A 2,854-nucleotide genomic window follows, 5' to 3' on the forward strand; every position below is an offset into this window, starting at 1 on the left:
CAGGTTTTTGTACAGGGTTCTGGTGTTTCCTGTCACTGTGGGCTTCACAGCGCAGTAGTACACAGCAGAGTCTGTCACTGCAGCAGAGGAGATCAGCAGATCCATCCGGGTTTCCGTTTTTCGGACTCTACCAGAGAATTTAGACTGAGATTCTTTCTGCGTTTCTTCAACTTCCGTATTAAATGTCAGGAACTCTGGCGGTTTCCCTGGATGTTGTCGATACCAGAAGAAATAATCTGCTGCACCTTTACTGTAATTGCAGGATAGTGAAACAAAGCTGTCCACTGAACCAGACCTCTCATCTTTCACTGGAGTAACGAGTTGACAGATGACACCTGAACAAAGAAAAAAGGAAAACTTTTCAATGGTTTTATTTCTATTATGATTTGTCATAAACATATTCCTGACCAAACATCAAACTGACCTGTTAGTGAGGTAATGATCAAGAAAAGCTCACAGTCCATGTTGAACAGGGTTAATGGTGGTGGTTCCTGCGCTGATCTGCATTGAATGAGGAAGTGTCTCTTCAGTCATTCTGCTCCTCCCTTCCTTCCTCCTTCTCTTCTTTTTCTTTTTCTCTGTTAAACTGAGAAAGAACAAAAGCTTGGAAAAATGAATTTGTGCTCTGGTATTTCCAAACAGCAAAAACTGCAGACACACAGAGTGAACACTAACAGGTTTTCTCCAAAACACGACAATTCATCAACAAAATCATTCAACCTTCGTCACAATAATCCAGTTTCTCCATTATTTTCTGCCTTCCCTCCTTGGGATCATATTCTTTTTCAGACCCCCCACTGCCTTTCCCTCCCCAGAACTGAAATACTATTTTGAATCTGTTCATATTTAATAATTTATATGTTAATAAAATAATTTACTCTCCAGAGCAAATAAATTATTTTGAGGTTATCAAAACCTCAAAATAATTTCCAAAATTAGTTTATCAAATGAATCTGTAACATTTAATCAAGACTCAGTTTGAAAAAATGCAAATGATTCACTGGGATGTGGATTTTTAGACTTAATGCAGTAAAACTTTAGCAACATTAATTGGTTATTTATCAGCTTCTTCAGTTTAGTTTTCCACAGGTTACATAGTTCTTAACATTTATTGTGGAAAACATTTCAGTAATATTGCCAATAGTTCAGCTTGTCAGCTGAGAAGAGATGAAAAGTGAACAACATTTTGCATTAATAATAAAAAGACAGGTTTTATTTCCTGGCCTTTTTCTGTGAGCTACAGTTACTGTCTTATGATGGAGTGTAAGAGCCGGGCTCTGAGTTTCTGATTTGGGTTTAATACGAGTAAAGTTGGACGAGATTAAAGACATAATTTTATACCTTTTCACCATAGTGCACTAAATTCAGGATTACTGAGGATCTTGTTAGGTTGGTACTGGTCTAACAAATGACTAAGTACTAAATGTTTTTAGCAAATCAGAAGCAAATTTTCAGCCCAGGTCTTTGAAACGAAGTTTAAACAACTTTTCATTTAACAGAAAGAACCAGATTTGCTGAGCGGGTCACTTTGCATATCACTCTATGAAGCTTTTTAAGTTAACGACCAACTTGTACCGTTATAATTTGTCTGAACTAAGTGACCATAAGACTGGCTGTAGCATGTTGTAATGTGTGCAGATGATCTGGTCCTGCTGTCTCCCTGCTGCTGCTCAGGATCTGATGTTGGAGCCTGTTAAGAATTAGATTAATGTATTTTTTGCTAAATTATTAATTTTCGCAGCTCTAAGGTTATGTGAATGGTAGATCTGTTGTATATTTATGTATTTGTTTTGCTCAGACCCTCCTGGTCAGTCAGCCTCCTGCAGTGATCAACAGGCAGAAGCAGCTGCTGGTTCATCTGATTGTTTGGTGAAGGAGTGAAAAGGTTTTTGTACCACAAATTAACGTTTATATTTGAAGTCAACTCGGAGACTATTTTTTATTTTTATAAGTAAAACAAAACCCTTTGAAATCGGAAAAGTCTCCGAGTGCTTTTTATTGTTTCTTTGAGTGGAAAACCTCCTCCTGAAAGACTTTTGTGATGCAACAGTGGCCAAACACCTGGTGTCCAGTTTGACATCATGTTTAGAAGGTCTCATGGTTTACTGCCTGTAATCTTTATTGTCCTCTTCTGACTAATACTTCCAGTCTGAACATTTTGATTTGTTGTAGCGTTGCTGCAGACTCTAGTGAAGAGGCAAGAAGCAGATGTCAGTAAAATATCTGAGAACTGAACTTTATGTTTGTTCACTTTAACTTGTGGCAAATGTAATTTTCAGATTCTAAAACTGAAATTAATCAAAAATGTTTCTCAAAGTTTGACTTTAAGGGGTTTTACGATATCCACCCAGGTTATTGCTGCTGTTTTTACCATGTACTTGACTGGTTTGTAAAATGTTTGCCTTGATTTTAATATAATGATCTTAGTATCGCCACGAGAAGAATCAGACTGAACCCTAATAAACCGTAGAAACTCCCCCCACCCCCGAAGGAGCGTCTGATCAGGGTGAAGGAGTGTAGAAAACATACGCTCGCTCTAAAAATCAGATAAAGGTTTCACAAATCCCAAACATGGTTCTAAATATTCTGCTATTAGAGCAGAATGACCCAGTACAGCTTTGAAGAGTCTAGGTTTTGTAGTTTTTAAACTGGAGTCGATTAAAGATGCGGAAAGTAGTGAAAAATTAGGTGGAATCGCCCTTTAGCCATTTCCCGAATTGGAAGCTGGAATTGGAAACCAACTTCAGCTTCTTCAGCCCTGACCACTTGTTTCTGACCAGAGTACACTATGGAGGTCATTAAATCTATCAATTAAATGATATATATATCATTTAATATATATATATATTATCAT

This window comes from Poecilia formosa, unplaced genomic scaffold, assembly GCF_000485575.1.
Source record: "Poecilia formosa unplaced genomic scaffold, Poecilia_formosa-5.1.2 Scaffold871, whole genome shotgun sequence".
NCBI lineage: Eukaryota > Metazoa > Chordata > Actinopteri > Cyprinodontiformes > Poeciliidae > Poecilia > Poecilia formosa.